This window comes from Pleurodeles waltl, chromosome 2_1, assembly GCF_031143425.1.
Source record: "Pleurodeles waltl isolate 20211129_DDA chromosome 2_1, aPleWal1.hap1.20221129, whole genome shotgun sequence".
NCBI lineage: Eukaryota > Metazoa > Chordata > Amphibia > Caudata > Salamandridae > Pleurodeles > Pleurodeles waltl.
Window position 1 is genome coordinate 289,493,712 of NC_090438.1, and position 24,725 is coordinate 289,518,436.

General features: G+C 44.5%; 1 protein-coding gene across 18 annotated transcripts in view; it reads right to left on the minus strand.

Annotated features, from left to right (window-relative positions):
- The window catches only part of CCDC160 (coiled-coil domain containing 160), a 175,759-nt gene that overhangs the window by 114,101 nt on the left and 36,933 nt on the right, over positions 1 to 24,725 (minus strand). For 10 of the 18 annotated variants that reach the window (XM_069212501.1, XM_069212509.1, XM_069212500.1 and 7 more), the window contains 2 exons: positions 15,740 to 15,872; positions 15,081 to 15,127 (listed from right to left, as the gene is read on the minus strand). The gene's annotated coding sequence lies outside the window, so the exon portion shown is untranslated. The remainder of the gene's footprint in view (positions 1 to 15,080; positions 15,128 to 15,739; positions 15,873 to 24,725) is intronic. The other 8 variants (XM_069212510.1, XM_069212499.1, XM_069212506.1 and 5 more) reach the window with 1 other exon arrangement.

The following is a 24,725-nucleotide window of genomic DNA, read 5'->3' on the forward strand; positions in this document are numbered from 1 at the left end:
AGGACATGTGCCTCTTGTAGTAATGCTTCTATGACCCAACATGTATGCTGATATGATTCCTATGATTTGCCATGTGTTTGCTAACGTTCCTTTTATGGGCATTCTATGCTAATATATTTTTATGATTTGGCATATGTTTCCTAATGTTCTTGGCATGGGCATATATGAGGATCTTATGACATGTGCAATATTGTAGTAATGGTTTTCCTGACTACTGCTCATGTTGCAGAATAGTGAGTAACCTGTGGGTTATATGTGACTACTGCTGATTTTTGCACAGTAACAGTACTGTGTAATGTTCTGACAACTGCTTGGGTAGCAGGGTGTTACTGAGACGTTGTGTCTGGTCTAATGATGTTGTGTACAATACAGTTTATCTTTCTATAACTTGGTGTTGTGTTTCCTTTGCAGTAGGGATGGTGCTTCATGTGTGTTGTGTGTGTGTTGTGCAAACGCTTTACACATTGCCTCTGGGATAGGCCTGACTGCTTGTGCCAAGCTACCAAGGGTGTGAGCAAGTGTTATCTTGGGTGTGTAACTCCCTCGCCCTGACTACAATGGTTGAGATCTGCCTGGCTTGGGTGCATACCCTAGCCAACCAGAAACTCAATTTTTAACAGATACGTTCCTGGGTTTAACCATATACAGCCTGTGTTTCATGTACACATAACTTGGACTAAGGCAGACCTACTACCTTTTGGTAAAGACTATCCAAACGTCAGGGAAAATGCAAAGGAATGGTAATCTACACAAGAAAGAGTACTAAAAAGATAGGACAGTTGACAATAAGGGACTTAGATCAGATGTTTTCCATAGTATTGCCAGAAGAGAGATGAAACAAAAGTGTTAAGAGGACCAACAAGTAGTGAAGTGGCATAATGAAACCTTACAAAAGGAGAGAAAGGATGATGGGGCCATACATGACGAAATACATGAAAATGAAGAACGTGCCCTAGCTCTTCTTACTCCGCAACAGGGGATTGCAAAAGACTGTGTGCTTATTTTTCTATGGTGTAGACCCCGTACTTAGAGGTCTTCCAAATTGAGAGCTATTGCAGCTGCAGCAGTATCCTTACCACAGGCTGAAAAGTTTGATATTAGGAAATATATGGCATGTATACATTCCACATGCAGTTGATCTGATTTTGAACAAAAGAAAAAAAACAGCATTTAACCAATGTTTGATTGTCACATTATGAGTTACAATTGTGTGCCCCCCAATGTTATTCTGCAATCAATGTACCACCTTGAACCCAGCCACACTAATGCCCCTGCCTGAAAAGAAAATGGCCATACCACACGATTGTGTCTTCATAACTGAAGAGCAGACTACTAGACAAATGGATCTAACAGATGTTCCCGTTCAGGAAAGAGATGGGGATCGATGGGTAGACTGGACCTTTTTTTTTAATCGCCAAACATGGATACTACTGCTGCATATGCTGTTACCACAGTAAAAACTGTTGTTTAAACTTGTAAAATCGCATACATATCTGCACAACAACAGATCAGCACATTGACTACGACATGCAAACTAAGCAAGGGATTGATAGCAAATGTGTATACCGATAGTTAGTATGCATTCGGAGTAGCCCTTAGCTTTGGAAAGCTGTGGCAAGAAAGAGGGTTTCTCACGTCCCCAAGAGAGAAAATTAAACATGGCCTCCTCATTGTAAAATTGTTGAATTAATAATGTCTATATCTCATTGTGTAAATATATTGACAATTTGATCCTGTACACTTAAGTCCTCAAGAACGGCAGCCGTCAGCAATCCCCCAGGAGATACAAAAATGGCAAAAGGAAGGAACATTATTGAATGATATTTGGGTAGGACCTTGGTGAAGAATAGGATTTCCTGATGCAATGGCTCGAAATATGACACTAACTGTACAAAGGTCCGTCCATTTGGGGTGGGATGCAGTGTGCAGACATTTCTCACAGTTTTGGTACAACTAGAACTTTCGCAAACATGCTGAAGCTGTATGTCAAACATGCATGACTTTTGGACATAGTGCTGGAAGGGGAATATCAATGGAAAAAGGACATTGTATACCATTTGAGGCACAATTGGAACATTTGTAAAAATGAATATATTGAGATGTCTCCAAAAAAAAAAATACCAGTATGTACTGGTGGTAGTCCGTATGTTTTTAGGCTGGATAAAAGCCTACCCCACTATGCTGAAAGATGCTACGAGCGTTGAAAAGAACTTGCTGAAGGAACTATTCCCAAGGACTAGGCTGCTTAAAATACGATCCTGAGACAATGAGCTATTCTATATAATTGTTTTAATAAACGTGATGAACTGGGTGACCAAAGGCTTAGCCATCAAGCAGAAGTTCCATTGTGTATATAATCCACAAGCAGTGGGCGCAGTGGAGAAACGGGATGGCATGCTGAAAGCCAAAATTGCAAAAATGTGCGCTGAAACAACCCTAACATGGTGAACGCTGTGCCGTTGGCACTTACGAGTATGCACAGTACACCTGGTTCAACAAACAAACCTAAGCCCCTTGAAATCGTCAAAAGGTGTCAGATGTCTGCCTGGGGGTCCCTAACATGCTGCAACATTGCATTTTGTTTAATGAATTGATAAGAGCTTATTGTATTGCCTTAACCAAGTACAACTTTTGCACCAGCAGGTGTAGGAAGCCTTGCCGGAAACTCTGCAGACCCCGAGGCATGATCTCAAGCATGGCAAGTGGGTCTTAGTAAATTAAAATAAATTAAAAAAAACATTTTCAGAGAACAAATTGTCTGCAGCAGAGGTGGGAGGGTCCGGTGCAAATTCTGCTGGTGATCAACACTGGAGAAAAATGTACTAGTGATAAAAACTGGACACGTGCCTCTCATGTGAAGAGGGCACCTGCATCAACGTGTCAAGAAAAGTATGAACGTGGACCAGATTTACCACAAGCAGCGTATACCGACAAATCCCAATATATTCTGAGACAAAAAGTGCAAAGGAACCATAAGGAATAAAAAACTAAATTAATAAAGGACTCTTAATTGCTAGGAATCTCTGTGAACCTTTTATCTTCATGCTTTGGAGAAAAAATGGAAGGCAAAGGAAAGACGTTTAAAGAACTAAAAAGGAAAAGTTCTACAAAATCTGCTTGTATTAAGTTAGCATTTTTTATATGTTGCTTAATATGTTGTGCCATAATCATCTATGAAATATTAATGCCTGTTATATTGCCTACATCACAATGTTGCTATATAGACTATGAATGCTTATTTCAGGGAAAGGAAGGTTTCAGACTGTTGGATATGTTTGAAACTCCCAGCAACAGTATAAAAATGAATACACTGGTTACATATTCTTTTGTTATATGATGATTCATGTTTTATTAGATATGAAATGGTTATTACTTGGGTTCCAAGAAGCAAGCAAACTCACTTATGAAACCTATTTCTGTTGGACCTGGCTCTTGAAGGGTTAATCCCCAAACTTTTTGCCTTCCTCCTTCTGTTTTTTTGTGTTGGCTTTAGGACCCAGGGCACTTTAATACTGCTGATCAGTGCTGAAGTGCATGCACTTCCTCCTCTAAACTTGGTATAATTGGCCTACATCTGCTTGACACATTTACTTTACCTGTAAGTCCCTTGAACAGTAGTATCTCCTATACAATGGGTTTGTAAATGAAATGCTACTAGTGGGCCTGCAGTGCAGCTTGTGCCACCCACAGATGTAGCCTTTCAAACCTGTCTCAGTCCTGCCACTACAGGGCATGCGTGCACAGTTTACTGCCAAAATGAATTGGCATCTAAAGCTACTTGCCAAGCCTGGAACTCCCCTTTTACAACATATCGGTAGCCCCTAAGGTAGGCCCTAGGTAGCCCTATGGGCAGGGTGCTGTGTAGACAGAAGGTGGGACATGTACCTTCGCTGTGTGGCATGCCCTAGTAGTGACAAACAGCCTATTTGGTTTCTCACTGTTGCGAGGCTGATTCTTCTCATAGGCTAATATTGGGAATGGCCTTAAAGGTACTTACGTGGTAATTTGTTCTCTGTGTGGAGTACTGTGGGCATGTTTGGTATGTTTGGAATGCTTGGAATGGCAGTGAGAAATCCTGCTTATTGTTGTAGGAGGATTTCCCCGAACTACTGTAGAAATGCCACTTTTAGAAAGTGGGCATTTCAATATGCTTATGATTCTTGGGCTTTGCAGCCTGACTCCAATCCACGTCTAGGGTAGAGTGACAGCTGGGCATACTTTCCAGACAGCTATTACACAGGGAGGGTGGAGGTGTAACAGGATTACAGCTGCATACTGAATGATCTTACTGGGGTAGGAAAGAGGGAGGCGAGACACACTTACATTTGTATAGCCGTGTTCCTGCCCTAACACAGAGGACTTGTTTACCCCCTACTGATGTCTGTAGCCAGGGCTGGGACTTAAGTTCTTTTGAAGTTCCCCCTATATCAAGGACATTTTGAGTGTAAGTACAGGGGCTGTGACCCCATAATTTTAGACACTGCATGGATTTGTAACCAGATGCTGCTGGCTCTACAGACTGCACACTGCCAGATGAACTGTTATGCTCCGGAAAGAAAGAAAGAACTGCCACTGATTGACTTGGTTATGGTGCTGACCTGTGGCCTGCAGGGTCACCAGAAGGACTGTCCCTTTGCCTCCAGGACCCTGATGTGCTGGCCTGCTGCTGGTTCCCTGCTTCTGTGCTCCCCAGTTGTTCTCCAGGGATTGTGTGGTGTGCCTCCCCCCGTTCTGCTACAAATTTAACTTTCCAGTGTGTGTTCTCCCCTCCAGATCATTAGCGCGGGTTGATTGATTTATTGCGACCGGGGGCAGTGTGCGGAGCAGTGATCAGCGAGTGCAGAGCACTGTGTCCCGGGGAGGCCATACTCCTTCAGAAAGAAGGTGCCTCCTGTGAATCTACTATTTTACTCCCCTGCCACCTCTCAGGTGAGAGGGAGTGAGCCGTTGTAGTAGAGAGGGGAATTCCAGGAGGAGGAGCACAAGGAATGGACAGAGAAAACCTCTGACATCACAGCCACATCAGGGAACTCTCTGCAAGCCTGACAAGTCCCTCGCCGGCTCACCTGGAGGCAGCCGCACTGGATGGTAGTACGAAGGAAAGGACCTGGCGAGGTCTCCCTGTGGAATCCTATGTGTGTGCCCTTCTCCCCAGGCGTCCACAGGAAAGGAGGGGATTGAGGCCCTCCAGTGAGCTATAGGAGGCTGATGCTGACACACTAATCTGAGGAAGCCTCAGACAGGCATAGTGTGGTTAAAGTGTAACTGCGCGTTTGCAGACAGCCAGTCCCTGTGTGGCCTCCCCACTGGTATGGGAAGTGTGTGGGGTCCCCCCTTCTTGTGCATACCTTGCAGAGGTATTCTTACATCTGCTGGCAGGATGAAAAGGAATCCTTGACGGAGGTCCCATTCTTGCCTTTTTCTGCTTGATTACCATATTCACTGCAGTAGACGTGCAGGTGTTCCTGTAGCCTACGGTTGGTGCTCGCATTACCGCCCAATATGTAATAGAGGTGCAGGTGGATGGTATTATTGCCGTATTACTGGTGATATGTGATGACCATAGTGATGATTTATGTATGGTGATGCTTTGGTGATTCATGCGTTTTCTCTCCCTAATCTAACTGCTGCCTTTAATGAGCTGATATTATGGTATATATCATTTTTGTCTTGTCGTGATAATGAGCCTATTCAGGATCTGCCTTGTATGCACTGGGAGGAAGGTTTTCAGAATGTGCGTTAGTTATAAGTTTTATCGTATTGCACTAACTGAGTGTTTAACAACTGCCTATTTGGCGCAGTAATCAGTAAGTTGTGATGTGTCGGTCTACGGTTTATGTGTAATACATTCTATATTTTTATATATCATTGTGTGGAGTTTCTTTTCTGGTGTATTTATTATGTTACTGGAGTGTGTGTGTATTGTAAATGCTTTACACACTCTGCCTCTAGGATAAGCCCGACTGCTCTGGCCAAGCTACCAAGTGGTTGATCAGGGGTTTTCTTGGGTGTGCAGCTCCCTTGCCCTTAATAGAGTGATGGGGTCTGCCTTCTTAGGTGCATACCTTAGCCAACCAGAAACCCAATTTCTAACAATATAGAGAAAAGGTAATGCCATCTGGTTGTAGTAATTATTTACAGAGGTCAGTTGTAGGGAGCTGGCCTTTTATGTGGAATACTGTGTCCAAGGGTTCAGGGCTTGCTATGCAAAGTGATTAGAGGTAGTGTGGTTGAGCAGCCTTAGACTCAACACAGTAGTGCAAGACTTTTACAAATACACGCAATAGTTAATAAATTAGACACATGACTCAAGAAAGAGATCCACACTAATTTATAAAAAATAGCAGGTATCTTTATATATGTTTAGGCATCAGAGAAAAATCATTCAGGTAAGTAGGTGTTTTAATAGGAATTCTTTTCATTTTAAAAAGGGGACACTATAATTTCAGAATTCTGCAATGTTATTCTACGGGAGGAAAACCGAGTACAGCGACTAACAAGACTAGTCTCCTGGGGTTAAGGTGAGTAGTGGGCAAGGTCCAAGGCAGCATCCAGAGTACACCATTAGCGGCACGGGGGCGGACGGGTGCAGAGTGCAAAACAGCCTTGGGTGCCCAATGTGTTCCTACGGAGATCAGTCACTGTGAAAAAGAGACTTCAGGCTTTGGCCAAGAGGCCAGTTGGACTGAACCAACAGCAGGGCTCAGGCCTCACAATGCTCAGACACAGGTAGGCACTTTTGGTTGTCTTCTCCACTGCTCAAGGGCGACGAGTGCAGAGGTGTCCTTAGGTGTTGGGTTTTTCTGACCAGAGTGGTCGCGATAGAAGGGGGGCTGCATGCAGAGGATGCAGGCGTTGTCAGGGAATCCAGGAGGGGTGAAACCACGATGGACTCAGACTCTGGAGGGATGGGGAATCTTGTTGACACCAGTGGTCCACCTCAACTTGGATCGGAGTCACTGGATGCAGTGGTGACTTCAGATGCCGGGTCTTGGTGGTTCCGAGGCTTCAGAGTCCCTTCTTTTGGAGTTTGTTGGAGAACAGGTCCGCTGTTCAGGTGAGGGCTTGAGTCTTTTTTGAAGGCAGTCGGCCCTCCCGGGTTTCTGGAGTCACAGCTGCAGAAGGAGTCAACTTTGGTACAGATTTTGATGAGGGATGAAGAAAGACCAGCGGGGTTGGTGCCAAGTCAGCTGCTTTTTTACTCTCCTTCTGCTGTTGCGGCTCTTCAGTGTCCTTGGTCTTCTTAGGTCATCAGGATCTGCTTCTCTGGTGCCTGTGGCTCCCCTAAGTACTGAATTTAGGGCCATTTTGGGGTGTGCAGGGTAGTAGCAATGGTCTACTGACCCTTGGGGTCACTACGCCCTCTATATAACCACTTTTTGTGGGAAGTGGACATAACCCTGTCGCAGAATTCCTAGGCATGCAATCTCAAAGATGGCTACTGCTGAAAAATCATGTCCACCTCACAGTAGACCACCTTAGGGGTGATACCAGCCAGGAGTTGGCACGCCTACCAGACTAGCTAATTTTCCCGCCTGTCCAGGAGCCAAATTGGCTCTGGACACAGAGGTGGCTTCTTTTCCTGTGAAGGGAGCTAGATTTGCATTTCAAAGGTGGCAGCCGTTTGAGGCTTGCCACCTTAGGAAGGCTAATCAGCGGGTCATCCTGTGGGAGGCGGTGTTACACCCTCTTCCCAGACAGGCTTGTGTTCTGTGCCTCCTGAGAGCAGAAGGCTGTTACCCTAGGGGTCCAGAACGATGTCTAGGGTGGCGGGCTGGCAGAAACTGGTCAGCGAGCACACCAGTTGCTGGTAGGATTTCAGGGGGCACCTCTAAGGTGCCCTCTGGGTGCATGTATTGGTAAATCCAACACTGGCATCAGTGTGGGTTAACCAATATGAGATGTTGGATACCAAACATCCCTATCTTCAGTGAAGCCTTGTGTAGCTGGGGTACTCGTATAGACCAGTCTCCAGCACACGTATTTATAATAGCTCCCCTTGGTCACTTACTGTGTCTGAGAATTGACAAAGACAAAGCAGGGGCATATCTGCTTGCGTAGATATTCCCTCACATGTAATATAATGCACCCTGCTTTAGGCCTGTAAGGCCTGCTAGAGGGGTGACTTACATATTTTGCATGCAGTATTAGGGTACATGACACACAGGCTGTGTGCATGTTGAGTAAATTTGTGTCTGCACCAAGGCACGGAGCCTGCAATGGCAGCCTATCATGTGCTTGGTGAAGGATTCTTTAGGGTGGCACAATTTGTGCTTCACCCCTTAGAGACCCGGTTAGAAATGGGGTCTCTAGTTGGCAGAGGTATACACCTTTGTACAAATAGGGATCACAATCCTATTCAGGGTAAGTCACACACAATCCAAATTATCTTGTGCCCACCCTCTGGTAGCTTGTTATTGAGCACTGATTGTGCAATAAATCATGCAATAACACAGTGAGAACACCACAAAAAGACACCACACAGGTTTAGAAAAACAAGGTATTTATCTGATTAAATTAAGGTCAAAACGATCAAGATTTGATCATCACAAATTTAAATATTACTTTTGTAATGATAAGAAGCGTCTTTAGTTCTTAAAAGCAACAATTGTCTCTTGCAAGCACAAAGAACTTGGTATTCATCAGGATTACATGCATGAAGACTGCAGAGGAGGAGACGTGTGACGAAAGGTAGGTGTGCATCGGATTTCTGGGTGCACACAGACGATGCATCGATTCTTTTCCACACAGCAAGGGCTTTGCGTCCAATTCCGGCGCACAGGCTTGAATCCTCTTTGCGATGCGGGGTCTTTTGACACCTAGAGACGATGAATGGGAATCCTGGGCATGCGGGACGAAGTCACAGCTGTTGCGTCGATCCGGTGGGCGATGCAGCGGACTTCTGCTGCACGGCTGGCACTGCGTCGATTCCTTTCATAGGAAGTGGGGCTGCATCGTTCCAGCTCAGCGATTCGTCGATCTGGTGGGTTGTGCTTTGAAGTTCCAGTCGCAACATTGGCGCTGCGTCAATCTCTACTCAGGGAACCAGGCTGGGTCGTTCCAGTTCGGCGATGCAGTGATTTTCTCACCGCTGGGTAGGCTGTGCATCGATTCCGGCAGGCTGTGCATCGATTTTTGCCGCACAAGGAGATTCTTTTCAGAGATTAAGTCTTTTTGGTCCTGATACTTCAGGAACAGGAGGCAAGCTCAATCCAAGCCCTTGGAGAGCACTTCTCAGCAGAGCTAGAGGCCAGCAAGGCAGCAGGGCAACAGCAATGCAGCAGTCCTTTACAGCAAAGCAGTCCAGGTGAGTCCTTTGGGCAGCCAGGCAGCTTCTCTTGGCAGGTTGCAGGTTCTGGTGTAGAGTGTCCGTCCCAAGAAGTGTCTCACTTGGTAGGGTCAGGGACCCAGTTTATATATTCTCAAAAGTGCTTTTGAAGTAGGGGAGACTTGAAAGAGTGGTTTTGAAGTGCACAAGGTCCCCTTTCAGTACAACCCTGCCTGCCAGGGTCCCAGTAGGGGTTTTGGCAGTCCATTGTGTGAGGGCAGGCCACTATCCTTTGAAATGTAAGTGGCTGGCCCTCCACCCTTCCAGCCCAGGAAGATCCATTCAGTATGCAGATGTGTGCAGGTGTGACTGAGCATCCTGTGTTTGTGGTTGTCTGGGTGAAATGCACATGGGAGCTGTCAACCAGCCCAGACGTGGATTGGAGACAGGCTATAAGGCACTGAAGGACTTAAGTGCAGAGAAACGCTCACTTACTAAAAGAAGCATTTCTAAAATAGTTATATAAAATCCAACTTCACCAATAAGCAGGATTTTGTATAACCATTCTGGCCATAGTAAATATGACCTGCTTACCCCTTTCTAATAAGAATCTACCACTCAAACAGTAACTGAGGGTAGCTCTAATGTTAGCCTATGAAAGGAGCAGGCCTCACAGCAGTGGAAAGCAAAATTTAGGAGTTTTCCACTACCAGGACATATAAAACACACAGATATATGTCCTGCCTTTTACCTACATAGCATCCTGCCCTCTGGGTTACCTAGGGCCTACTTTAGGGGTTACTTGTATGTAGAAAATGGGGAGTTTAAGGCTTGGCAAGTACTTTTAAATGCCAAGTCGAAGTGGCAGTGAAAACTGCACACACAGGCCTTGCAATGGTAGGCCGGAGACATGGTTAAGGGGCTACGTATGTGGGCAAGCCCACTAGTAGCATTCAATCTAAAGGCCCTGGGCACCTGTAGTGCACTTTACTAGGGACTTACAAGTAGATCAAATATGCTAATTGGGTATGAACCAATGTTACCATGTTTTAAGGGAGAGAGCATATGCACTTTAGCACTGGTTAGCAGTGGTAAAGTGTGCTGAGTCCTAAAACCCGAAACAACAGCGTCAAAAAAGTGGAGGGAGGCAAGCAAAAAGTTTGGGGAGACCACCCTAAGGCTGTCAGGTCTGACACAGCCCTTTTAGCACCCCAGGCCCAAGGTACCAGGGTACCATTTACTAGGGACTTACAGAGACTGCTAAATAATTTATCAATCGGGAAACAACTGTGCAGTTTTGGGAAAGAGATCTGGCTCTGGGTACCTGGTTAGCAGGAACCCAGTGTACTTTCAGTCCAAATCATGTCAGATACCAGGCAAAAAGTGGAGGGTAACCATGTTAAAAAGAGGCACTTTCCTACACCAGTTGATAATACAGGTGAGGATTCAGCAAACCAAGATTTGCTAAATTTTACTACCATGTCTAGGAGATCTAAGATTTACTCATGTGCCTGAAAAATTCAGGAATAGAAGACTCCAATATTCCATATCTTATGTTATCAGCCAACACTCTAGGAAAATTATGCATACATGTCAATGGGGCACAAATATTACCAAAGTCCTTCACAATAGGGGACAGTGTATATAATACTACACTTACCAATTGTTCATGGCCTAGCATACATTTAAAAATATATATATTTTATTGTTTTCAATTGAACATTTAGTCATATATGTACAAAACAGTAATCATAATAATATGGTTGTACGATATGACTAAACAATCCCCATGACCGTTCCTACTCCCTCATGCTGCTAGTTAGTCAGTATATAGAATTTTCAGGTTTTAAAAGGCAGTTTTACTTAAGTGGTTTTGGCAGTGTATTATACAAGCATATCCAATGAGTCACCAGTCCATCCATCTCCCCCATGTGGTCAGGGGGGACAATGACACTCCCCCGCTGTGTCAGTGTCGGGGGCTCCTGACTGTTCTCGCACTCCTAATCTCCGACACATCTGGGGTCCATTCTCTCTCTCTTTTAGCTCAGAAAGCACCTGGCCCATGCCATTAAATCATCAGCTACTTGATCATCATGACGCACATGTTTCATTCAGATCTCCTCTGCCACTGCCCATTCGAACATATCACAGTGCCAATCCGCATAGCTAGGGGCCCTCACAGTTATCCATTTGATAGCTATGTGCCGCTTCGCTAGTACCAAGCCTAATAGATGACATTTGCGACTTCTTCACCGGGGCAGGAATGAGCCCCAACAACAATGCCTGTAGGGGTATGAGGTACCCCCACCACCTAGTTGCCTTGTCTGAGGCATCCAATACCCCTATACAGAAGGTTATGATCTGCGGTCTTTGCACACTATGTGTAGAAAATCAGCCACCAGGACTCCACAACGAACACACTCTGCAGAGCAAGTGGGGTAGGTACCGTGTAAAGTTTTAGGTGTACGATATGTCGGATGTATGCAATTAAATTTTATTAGCTTGACACGTGTGTTGGAACTCACTGTGTGTGCACCCCCATGAATTCTTTCCTGGTCCCGATTGGAGAATTCTTCCCCTAGAATGTCTTCCCATTTTTTGTGGGCCTTAGGTATGAGGGGTGTTAGGTCTGCCCTCAATGCACGATAAAGTGGGAAATTAGTTTACGAGCCACTGACAGTGTGAGCATTGCCACCAAAGTCTGCGACTGTGCGGGTTCCCCAGGAAAACAAGGCCAAATCTCTTGCACTGTTGCTGATATTTTAGTTTAGTGTAAGCAATGCCCAGCATTGAATGGAAACACCTCTAACGCTTCTTCCCATGTGAGGAAGTGGTCATCTGAGTATAAATCTCGTGGCCTAGCGTACCTTTATAAGTAGGGAGGGGGGGAAATCTACTGGATATGTGGAGTGAAAGTCTATACCTGACTACCTTTAAATTGGGCAGGTACTTCTGACCTTGGATTTGTATTTCGCTGTGTCAGACATCACAGTAGATACAATATGAGGTATCAGATGGTTGATTTTAAAAAAGTGAAGGGAGAAAGGGAAAAACAACAAGAAGATTCAGTGGGAGAAAGATTCTGCTCTTGCAAACAGTCTCTTTATAGATTGGATAGTGATATCTCTCAATTCTATGAAGACCAGGAGGATGGGTAGATTGCTGGAGACAACAATAAATAAAATATCTGCGGGAATAGCTCATCTAAAAGTGAAAGAAGCTGCAGTACGTTTAGTGACTTTACAAAATAGGACTGTTCTTTGGTTCATGGGGGTCATGATGGACAGTTCAGTTTAAATGGGCACTAATAATACTTAGCCTACTAGTTGGGGGTTGTCTGTTAGTGAAGTTGTTACCAATGCTGATTGTCAGCCTATATATTTACATTTTGTCCTCACATTACTACAGTGATGATGGCATGACCAAGGGCCATACAAGTTGATAATTGTGATGAAATATATGATATGATAAAAACAGAAATAAATTAATTTTTAACAAACGACTGAATATTACTTCAAAAGGAAGGACTGAGAAAGCGTAACTTCTATGTTTCATGCAGTTCTTATTTATTTTGTGCCAGCCACGTTTTACTTATTCCTGTTGACTAGTGAATCCCCCTAAGTGTTATTCTATTTCTGAGAAATGTTCATCTGTTTACATACCATTAACTTCAAACTGCTCCTGCCGTTACGAAACTGCTGAATAGTATTATTCTTTCTTGTCTTGTAATAGCTCAAGATTCAAGACTTGTTCTTGTGCATGAGAGACCAGCTGAGGCTGCAGGAAATTCTGCTGAGATGTGTGTTTTTACCGTGGAAAGGCTCTAGTTAGGTCTTTTCTAAATTTGTGTTTGAAACTAATGAGGGAAAAATAAGAAGTCTAAAATTAAGACGTCCCGAAGTGGTAAATCTGTCAGGAACATGTATAGCCACATCCTTTCAAGGGTGTTTGAAAATAATGAGTCAGGAAACAACATTATCACAGTGGTTGCAATTATTTCCAATGGTATCTTGAAAATATATATAATTGTGTGTATGTTTTATTCACCAGAGTTGCTGGTTTGAAGTGTAGCGGGCCCTCTGCAGCGCTGCAGCTAAATAAACAAGATTATTTTCCAAGTCTGCACTCTGTCCTGTTGTGAGCAGTGACATTATGTATGCTCTATTAGTGCTGCCCACCGTAAACTGGTTAAACGCCTCGTCAAGGGTAGTAAGCGATATATAAAAGCAATTATAAATTACAATATCTGAATGCACATGAATATAAAAGTGTTTACTCAATGGTGGCCAGAGTTGTAGAAAAAGGCCAGAGTGGAAGGGCTAGAAAGATAGGAGGAATGTGGGGGAAACAAAATGAAGGGTCTATCAATCTCCTAGCTCTCTGGTATCTGCTGCAGCTAAAATAAATCTACTGGCAGAAGGTTTCGTATCTGCATTTAGGGCCCGATTTCAAGTTTGGTGGACGGGATGAATCGTCCACCCAACTTCCGATGGAGAGGCTGCCGCCATACTGGCTACCTCCCTGCCAGGCCCATTACGACTTTCACGCTGGGCTTACTGGTGGAAACCAAGGTTTCTGCCTGTCAGCTCAGTGTGAAAGTGGCAGCAGCAGAAGGTGAGCATTGCAAGGGTGCTGGACAGGCCCCTGCACTGCCAAGTGCATGGGCCTCCCTGCACCTGTTCTCTACCAGCCTCTTTATGGCGGTGAAACCACCATGAAAAGGCTGGCAGAGAACCAGGTCGTAATCAGCAGGGCGGCGCTGACTTCAGCGCCGCCCTGGCTAATTCCGACCTCTGTGACCGTCAGCGGTAGGTTGGTGGGGTTGCCTGCCAACCTCGTAATGTGGCGGTCGGACCGACACAACCGCACGGTCCGACCACCACCTCAAGTGTAGTGGTCAAAGGACTGCCACACTCGTAACCACACCCTTATTCTGGGAGGCACACTCAACCAAGAGAAATATTTTCACTGTTGCATGTAATAGTTTGTATCGGACACATTATTGCTTCTCCCGCGCATGCCTGTAATTCTGTTTCTCCTGGCTAATCTGGTGGATAAAGTATTGGAAGTTTTCATTATGCCCATTAACATACGCATGCAAATCCTTTGGATTTTCAGTCGATATTTTAAGGAAATTGTGCCATAAAGCCCACTACATGATTCATTTTTATTTCTGCACTTTCAGGGGAAAACCTTAAAAAAGCATTAGTTTGCATGTCAAGCTTACTCATATTTGATAATATGGAGCTGGCTGGAAATAAATTTCCAGGGACAATTTTATTCCCTGGCTGGACCCTTTTTTGTATGTATGTTTAAGGGTAATAGTTTCTCCTAAGTGTAGCTGCTTAGTAGGTTTATTCATTTTTTTTTGTTGATATTTTAAAGTTGGAGTACATCATACCACACAAAAAAGCAATTGCTGAACTATCCAGCATGCTTATAGTTTGTTTCCTAAAACATTATATCCAGGAAAATCAATGCGAGTGAAGCTCAGTAACACTAATGGCACAAAATCACTTTCTGTAAATGAAGCATTTTCAAAACCATCAAGAGAAATAGGACTCCATTGTCATTAGAAGAATTAGCGACAATTTTGTCATGAAGATAGGTTTCACCATAAACATAATTACGACAACCTTTATTACACAAAAAATACGAGCTTTGCACAAATGTAATCTTTTCTTGACCTCTACATTCGAGCATGCTTGCCCAAAGAGAACAATTTCAGTGGCACACATGAAGAATTCAGTTAATGTTTTAATGTTCTCGAATTGCTTATTTTACCCCTTAAATCACACCATGAAGAAATTACCTTTCCAGAGATATTCAGTGCCAATTCAGAGATGTAAGCCCGATAACCTGAAATGCATAAAAATAAAATATAAATTCCATATATGTTGTAAGTGATTTTGACATATTGCAGTGATATCAAAAATATAAGTTCATGGTGCAACATATTGCACATATTTTTATATATAAAAACAAATATCATCTATGCGGGTTTGTGGAGAATTTCTTACTAAAGACAGTACCTTAAAAAGCATATTTATAAGGTACAATGTTTTCTGTGGCTATGGACCTTATTTAGAAGTATATAATTCTCTAAACCTAGATCCTTCGAGGCAATCCTTGTGATAACTTCTACTAGAGGAGACAGCAAAAGGTATTTCAGGATCTGCCACTGTCTGCTTTTGTAAAAGTGTTTTAACTGAAAATACTCACTGTTTTTGCTTCTGTGCCCACAGTACTCCATGTAGGAAAGAATGGGCTAAAACCTTTCATTGTGCTGCTCCAATGAGTTGCTCAAGTGAGCACATAGATGTGCAAAGGGTTACCCTCCGACATATTAGGCTAAATGGGCAAGACTAACAACTAATGCCTGCTTTGTCTTGGCCTGCTAATCTTTAGTTTGCACAGTCATACAGATCTCAGGATAGCAGCAAATTAGTACTGGACAAATGTGGATAGTACCTGAAATGAAATCTAGGAGCTGGATGGCTGCATTCTGTTAGAGTTGTCCACTTCATTTTCTATATTAATCCTGCACATTACGATTAATGATGGCTCAGTTGATTAGTTAAAATCACTGAAAGCAGTGGAGTACCTGGTGAATCAAAAGACATATTTTTTTCAACGTAAAATAATATCCAGTTATCACATGTTAATACAACCTCCTTTGGCCATGCACGGCAGGGGTTAGCTGCTGGGCCTGGGTGTTGCATGCACCCAACCCCACGTCACGCCACGCCACGCATGGCCCTTGGCTGTGGTTTTTGGTGTGTTAGTGGATTTTTTAAATTCATTGTTTGTTGGATCAACAGATCCTTTGCAAGTTTAAACTGGGGGGGTGGGGAGAGGCGCAGAGCACCGCGGTGGAGCAATACCTTTATCATGGCCCCTTATGTTAGTTTTTTTATTATTTTTTTCCTCCCCCTGCCCGATGCCAGAAAGAAAATGGCAGTCTCACCTTTCCTCTCGGGTTGCGGCTAGCCAATCAGGGACTTGCTTTCCTCTGGATCCACGTTCCTAGATATCTATTTTTTTTTTTCCTTAAATAACGTCAGAACTACTGAAAAAATTGACACCAAATAACAAAAGGGCGCTTTCTGGACTAAGAGCTAGCTTTCTGCCAAATTTGGTGCCATTCCTTCTAGCAGTTCAGGCTGTGGTCATGTCTAAAGTCTCTATGGGAAATTGCATGGGGGAAAACACATTTTAGGATCCCCTCAACTTGACAAATCACCCCGAAACTGTATACACAGCATCTAAATTGACGTGTGTACTAGTTTTGAGAATTTCATGAAGATTCATCAAACAGCACCAAAGTTATGGGCAAAACAAAAAAATGCTTTTCCTACGAAAACTAGGTCCTAACTATAACTATCTACTGCCCATCTCCAGTAGGTAATATACACACACACACACGTATATATGTGTGTGTGTGTGTGTGTGTGTGTGTTTGTGTAAATGTTACGCACTGGTAATCAGCAGTGTGTAGATATGGTTAAGTCAAAGTTTCCATTGAAAGTGGATTTTTTTCTTTTGCTCAGAACTTGGCAGCTGTTTGACAAATCCGCACAAAACAAAATGCATCCACTTTGGGTTCGGCGTGGCAGCTCTTTGTGCTGACTGCTCAAGAGAGTGCCAAACAAATCAGGTAGGTCAAAAGAAGTAACGTTTCTCATTTTAATTCACATAAGATTCTCTTCTTGGCATGAAAGTGGTGCTTTACTCAAGGAAGTGCCTTTGCTTGGTTTGGTTGGTGGAAAGACATCCAGTAGTTTTCAAGAAATTAGCATCAGCATTGAAATGTCTTTTTTGTGGCCATGAAGGGGTGAAAAATATAGGTTATCCTGACCATTCAATCTTGGAGGTCTACGGAGCCGATTATACGAACCCATGATTAATGGGAAAAAAAAAAAAAATGAACTGTGATTTAACTAGAGAGCGCCCTCCATCCCACAATGCCATCACCCTAGATTACAAAAAATAAAATAAATAAAATAAAGGATTCACAAGGGTTAAGAGGGACCGTCCCCCTGGCTCAAGTAAAAGGCCCCAGAGGGGTGCAAACCCATGAAAACTTCATAGACATTTGTTGTGCCTTTCAGGAGTAAGCAGATCCGGAACAAAATGCGTTAAAAAAAAAAAAAAAAAAATAGGGTTTGGCCGCCGACAGCAGAATTGGGCACAGAAATTGAGCTATAAACCAGCCCCTGCTGTGTATGGCCAAGAGACTGCACAGCAGGGGGTAGTTGCCTGTGGCTGGGTAAGTGTGTTGTCAGTTTACCCAAGGCAGGATTAGTGCACGGCTTGCCCACAAGTCACGCCTTGCAGCCACCCTCCATTAAGGGTTGTAAAACTGTTGGATGTGCTATGTGAACAGAAAAACACAAACATAAACCACCAGAGGGGAAAAGACAAAGCATTACGCTAAGTTATGATTCACTTTGGTTACAACACAAAACAGATTTTATTGTTGGTTAGACCTGTCAGATGTAGCATACAGTAATGAATTCAATCCATGCCATATTGCCGCTTGTAGGTATTGTATATTTCACACAATACTAAGACACTCTCCAATAAGCCAATCTTGCAACCCTGCTATTCAGCTTACTCTTCATCATTTAATTTGGCACAACCTCAATGTGTATGTTGTAAACGATCACAGTCACATACCCCCTCAACAGAAGCGTTGCTTGCACTACTGCCCTGCACCCTTTGGGGAGAATTTGGCTACAGTAGGTTTTATAAGCTACAATGCCATTCCAACTAGTGGGAGCCACCACTCGATTCAGCACTAGAAGGTGCCAGCCTCCAGTGGATACTGGCCCCAGGCATTTCAAACGTTGTTTCAAAACAAATCTATAGGTGGCCCGCTGCCTCTACACTCGTGTTTGGCAGTTCAAGGCCTTGTTCGACAGTCATTTGTGGTTGATGCTAACTCTTGACGCAGTTCCGCTCTGCACCCTGAGAAGGCCAGGGGATCCAACGCCAGCCTCCCACGACCACCACTCCCACAGATGTCAAGAGCCCTCACCTCATCTTGGGCACGTAGTGGAAGGACCAGAGGAGTTTGCTCCTTCCTCAGCTTCGCCTTTCCATATCTGCTATGTTGTCTGGGAAGGCTGCTGATATAGGTGGGGCCAAAGGCAAGCCAATGGCATCACTCCCAGAGCAGCAGATCTCCGCGGGACAATAGCCACTACTTACACAGTTTACTGAAGGACAACAGAGATGCACAACAGAGGACGTTCTAGAGAAAGTTAGTGGATTCTAAGTATTAGCTTTCAATAGTTAAATGTGGAAAACGTAACAGAAATTACATTAGGAAGAAAACAACGACTGGATGATTCTATGATTTTGTGATGTGGGCCATTCAATTCTCAATATGTGTTGGGCTCCTCTTAAGAACTCTAGTTCTGGGTCAAGCTCTCTTGGGTGTTGTGTTCAGTAACAAGTCGCTTTCTTCAGCTGACCCACAAAAGGAAAAATACTGCAACATGTCCCCCTCTTAGGTGTTCCTGAGAGCAGTCAATTTCATTGTGTTCAATTTAGAGATTTTTTTGTACATCAACACTAAGCGATGGGTTCCTGGGCCCACCTGCCTATTGGGCAGGATTCTTTCTTCCATTCATGATACGTTTTCTAGACCCTCTGGCATTAAGGACTTAGTCAATGTGCTAACCTGAATCAGAAAAAAAAACTGTTGCGCTGCAACCATTACAAAGCCCACTGAGCAATAGCTGAGCAGGTGTGTTCTTAGTAACAATCAATCACATGAGATGTTAAAGGGACAATCTGTGAAACCCAAATCAACTTTTATTAAACAACAACACACTGACAAACACTACAACACACAGGATATGTATTAAGTATTTATTTTAAAACTAAAACCTTACTCCAATGCGCTGGGAAAGAAGACAATTGCTAGGTCAAAGTTCACGAAGAGATGTAACTTTGATGTATATTCCAGCAGATGCTAAGAGGTGTCAGCTACTATTTCTCTGGTCGTTGGCTCATCGGTCTTACCAATAGCGCTCAGCAGAACAGAGCTGCAGCAATCCCATAAACCTGCATTTGCAACAGTCCCGGTAGGCCTGAACCATCAGCCCCAAATCAGGACCAGTTCTTCGATTTCCACTACATCCCTCCCCTTATTTATGTCCACTAGGCCACTGGTTCAGTTTGCCAACTGGGCCGCAGCTCTCAGGTGGCCAAAAAAAATAAAATGGAAGGGATGGGGTGGGGTGTTAGGGATACATCAGCACTACATCAGGATCGAATCACAGAGGCTGTGGGAAAGGGAGTGCCCTCCACTTCACTGCTGGCTCTGCCAACAACCTGCTAGGGTCCTGAAGGAGGACTGTCCATAGAGTTAGGTAAAGGAACTGCACTGAAACAAACAAGAACCTTGCACCCATCTGGCCTTGGGCCTTAGAATCAGAGGAGGGCAGTGAAGTCTCCAGGCTCACAGTCCTAACTGTATGTGAGGCACATTAACATCAGCAGACCACAGCCACCATCTGGTGTGTTCGACCTATACAGCAGTTGCTAAAGGGATTGTTGGAGTCAGTTATTAGTGAGTAAATGTCAGGTGGTGATGAAGCACAGATTGGCCAGACAGATGCAGAAACGTCTACACAGCAAAGACTGACAGTCAATGTTACGGCAATGATACATTGACAAGGCTAGTGCAAATTTTTACAAGGCACAATTGTAAGCACAGACAAATGTCTTTCATGACACTCTTCCTTGCACTTCCTGATTATGGATTTTTGTGAAACAATGTTAGGTATGTCACTTTTTTAATATTGTAAGCATTTCCAAACTGAATATTTATAATGAGATAATAACTTGATGGGTCTAATCTCAAACTATAAACAAAATAAAACCTTATTTATAAATGAAATCAAAAGGATAAACATGGAACCCGTTGGAAATGTAAAAAAACATTTAAGCAATAATGCCCAACATGAAGAGTAAGATAGTCTATAGAACTGGCTACAAAAATGCTAAATGGTTAAATCGAGCAGACACTGGTCAGAATTTCACATACAAATACAGACATGCTCGATGTAAAAAAGTAGATTATTTGGGGTGGGTGAATGTCCACCACAAGGCATAATCACAACTCTTGTCAGATTGAAGCCCACAAAATCACTAAAGTAACTAGGGCTCTGCCCCCAGATAGCCAAGGCACAGAACAGAAAGACTTAACTCAGGGCAATGTATAAAGTATTTATAGAATACCAAAATAGTAATAAAATCTAAACAGCAAACCATAAAACCTGAATAAGAAAAATAGAGAACAATTTATAAAACAAAAGGACACCAAACTGACAAAAATCCAATACAGGTGTTGGAGATATAAGTTTTTAAAGATTTAAGGGAAACGAGAGTCAAAAAGCACAAAGCGCAGATGACAGTCTATGGTTGCGAATAGAGGCTGATCATGATAGGTTCATCCTGGGCAAAAGTTTTACATTCTGGCTTTGTCTTTTCATTCCCAAACAATCACAGTAGTGCACTTCTACGGCTCTCAGCGCCTCAGGGGAGGCACTAACGACTCACATGGTGTCAGGTAGTTGTCAGTAGAAGGGTTAAGTCGAGGCCCATTTAACACTGGCTAGCTGGGTATGTCTGGAAAAAGGACTCTTCAGCTTGTAGTCTCCTGAGAGTTCACTTCTTTGTCCTGGGTACAAGACGGAGCAGGTCTAGTCCTTCAGAGCCCCTCTCAGGTTGCACATAGAAGTGTAGGAAAGTACCCTCTTTTTGGCACGGTTACCCCCACTTTTTGCCTGCTGTCAGTACGTTTTGGCTGTTTTCACTGGGATCCTGCTAACCAGGACCCCAGTGACTGTGCCCTCTCCCTCTAAATTTGGTTGCTTAGGACTTTGTACATCCCACAATTGGGATACTGGTAACCCCATATAAGTCCCTAGTATATGGTACTTGGGTTCTCAGGGCATCCCCATGGGCTGCAGCATATTCTATGCCACCCATGGAAGCCCATGCAAAATGGGTCTGCAGGCCTGCCTTTGCAGCCTGCGTGAAAAGGTGCGTGCACCCTTTCACTGTAAGTCACCCCTATGGTAGGCCTTCCTAGCTCACAGGGCAGGGTGCAGTCACCTGTGTGTGAGGGCACCCCTACACGAGCAGAGGTGCCCCTACGAACTCCAGCTCCATTACACTGGACTTCGTAAGTGCAGGGAAGCCATTTTACCTGTGTACTGGACAGAGGCCACAACCTGTGTTCAGCTACATAATGGTAACTCCGAACCTGGGCATGCTTGATATCAAACAGGTCAGAACCATACCCCAAGACTGTTGCCAATATTGGTTGTATGATTCCATGCACTCTAGGGGCTCCTTTGAGGACCCCCAGCATTGCTCCCGCCAGTCTTCTGGGGTTTTCCAGGCAGCCCCGTGCTGCTGACAACCCTGAGGCAGGTTTCTGCCCTCCTGCTGCTTGACCAGCTCAGGCAGAACAAAGGATTTCCTGAGGAAGAGGGACGGAACACACTCTGCCTTGGAAATAGGTGTCCAATGGCCTGGGAGGAGTAGCATCCCCAAGCCACCGGTATGCTTTGAAGGGCACATTTGTTGCCCTCCTTGCATAAACCAGTTTGCACCAGTACAGGGACCCCTGGTCCCTTCTCTGGTGCGAAACTGGACAAAGGAAAGGGGAGTGACCACTCCCCTGTCCATCACCACCCCAGGGGTGGTACCCAGGGCTCCTTCAGGTGGCCACTTCATTCAGCCATCTTGAATCTAAGGTGAGCAGAGCCCTGTGGGAGCATCTGAATGGCCAGGTGAGGTAGGTGACATCACATCCACCTCTGAAAGGTGGTCACCCTGCTAGGTGACCAATCCCCCTTCGAGGGCTATTTAGGGTCTCCCTCTTGGGTGGGTCCTCAGATTCGATGTGCAAGATTCCAGCAGGACTCCTCTGCATCATTCACTTCATCTTCTGGTCACCAGAACTGCAACTGGACCCTCCAGGAACTGACAATCTGCAACTACAGCGACGACTCCGCTCTGCAGAATTGTTTCTCCGGCTCCTTCCAGCACCTGCAACATTTCCCCCGCTGTGCATCCTCTGAGGGTGATGAGTCTTCAGCCTGCACAAGAAGTAAGAAGGAATCTCCCTTGGAGTGAAGGAGTCACTCCCCTGCATCCACAAGCACCAACTGCAACAATGACTGGCTGCGTGGATCGTCTCTCCTCCAGAGCTGTGTGGATCCTGCGTCACAGGTGGTAGTCTGGAGTGGTCCCCTTTGTCCTCTATACCAGCTGTCAAACTTGGAGATGGTAAGCCTTTGCCTCTCCTTGAGGACAGTACCCCTGTGCACTGTGACTCTTGCAGCTACCAAAGGCTTGTTTGTTCCTCTTCCACTGGATCTTCCAGCTCTGGGTAGCCCCGCCACAGCACTCCTTCCTGCAAAGCACAGTTTCCTGCCTGCTGCTCCAGGGACGTGGGGCTCCTCTACAGGGGTGCTGAGTGGGCCTCACTGGGAGTCCTGTGCCTGATGCCAGTGGGTTGCCTGTGTGGGCTGCATCCTCTTTTTGTGAATCGTCCAGCTGCTGAGGGTCACTCTGGACTCCTTCCTTGGGTCAAGTCCCCTGAACTTTGCTGGTCCTCGTCAGCCTTGCAAACCTTCTTCTCTGTCTCTTGCATTTACCAAGGCTTATCGGTGGTTTTCCAGCACTACTGACCAACTGCATCTCGACCGCCGGCATGGGACATCACTTGCATCACTTCTGTGACTCTTCGGCTCCTGTGCTGCACTGCTGACCTTCTTCGTCCACCATCAACCTGGCCCTGCATCCACAGAAGGGTGGGTAGTGGCTCCTGCCACCACTGGACACTCCAACATGAACTGGACTTGGTCCTCTTCCTTTGCAGGTCCTCTTCTGTCAGGTTCCACCTTCGGGTTCTTCCAGTCTTGTTTGTCTTGCACAATCCTTTTCCAAAGTCCTCCTGTTGGTTTTGGGGAAAACCAGGTACTTACCTCTGCTCTGCTGGTCAGTGGGGGGGGGTCACTCTGGTACTCACCTCTTGGGGTTCCTAGTTCCTCCAGCTCCCTCCTATCGATCCCACTTCCTTCGGTGAGGGACTGGCTTTCACATTCCACTTTTTTACTATATGGTCTGGCCCTCCGCCAGGGCACTCACTATTTGCTATTACTTTTACCATTGCCTATTGCTTTCTATGCTAATTAATGATTTCTAATGTGTATATAATATTGTGTTTTCTTACCACCAGGAGGGTGGGGGATTGCCTATTCAGTTTTCTAGTATTTTTGTTCCTATAATAAAATATGTTTGTAACACTGTGTGGTTCTTTTATGTGTGTAGGTGCTATGCGACCATAGTGGTATTGAATAAGCTTTTCTGGTCTCCTAGATAAGTCTTAGCAGCTCATCCACAGCTGCCTCTAGAGCCCTTGCTTCCTAGACACTGCCTACACTTCACTAATAGGGGACACTTGGATCTGGTATAAAGTGATAACACCACACACCAGGCCAGCTTCCTACAAGAAGGTCCAGTCCTTCTTTGATCTTCCGCAGGTCTAAAAAGTGTTCTGAAGTGGGTGCCTTGGAATGCCACATTTATGCCTGTCACCAGCAATTGGGTGGCTCCTGGGGTAAAAGTTCCCAGGGCCAAGTCTACCCACTTTTTTCAGTAGTTCCTGTCTGCCTTATTGCAAACAGGCCCAAAATGGCACATCAGGGCAACTTCATGATGCAAGATTCTCCTGTCACTATAAACGAGGGCTCTGAAGGCTGACAGTGTGAATGAAGAGTGTACTATGGTAATCCTAGTGTCCTCCCACAACTAACACTAAAATCCAGTTTGAGGCAGGCACTGTATTCACAACAAACTCAGAACCAAACTTCTGGCAGGACTAAAGCAGGGACATTCAGCAACCAGACTTGGGATCCATAGGAACTGTCATGCCAACCTGTTCTCTCCCTTTTATATGAGCCCCAAACGTTACGTGTGGCTCAACAAAACAACCAAGCAGGATTTGAGAGTGTGGGGTCTCAGGATGCCCAGCATCCCCACTCTAGATATTCTGCAGAGTTCAGAGTAGTCATGTCTACAGATTCAAGTCAACCTATTGTTTGCTCTTGAGAAGTATTTCACACCTACTCAAGGCTGACGGCTGGCAGGGGATTATACTAATTGGATGTCTGACAGTTCATTAATAAAAAGGTTACTTTCTAAAAAGTTGTCTTTCCTTAATATTTATTCAAATCTGACTTTAACATGGAATATGATTTTAATAACTATTAAAAATAGTTGTTTAAGTATTTTTCTAGTTGCTCCCATTCCTAATATACAGTATTAATATTTTAATCTGTACTCTGGTTTTATACATATGACATCTAAGCCTGCCACAGTAAAATTGGCTATTTGGTCCATGTCACTGTAGGGACATGGCAATGTT